Genomic DNA, 231 nt, shown 5'->3' with positions numbered 1-231 from the left:
GGAAAGAGCATCCTGGCTTCCTGTTGTGACATCGCAAGAGAAGGCTTCAGAAACAAACCATCCCCGGGCCAGGCCCATCCCAGCCTTTCGAGGGCCTCTTTGATGGCAAGTGACAGACATCCAAGTCAAAGCAGCGCAAGGAGAATATACTCTGAGGATACAGGAGGGTCTCAACCAACACAGCTTCAGGAGTACAGCCGACGCCCAGCAGCTCACAGAGAACTGTGGCCG

Source organism: Myotis davidii, unplaced genomic scaffold (assembly GCF_000327345.1).
Source record: "Myotis davidii unplaced genomic scaffold, ASM32734v1 scaffold1467, whole genome shotgun sequence".
Classification (NCBI taxonomy): Eukaryota; Metazoa; Chordata; class Mammalia; order Chiroptera; family Vespertilionidae; genus Myotis; species Myotis davidii.
This window is presented reverse-complemented; position numbering follows the sequence as displayed.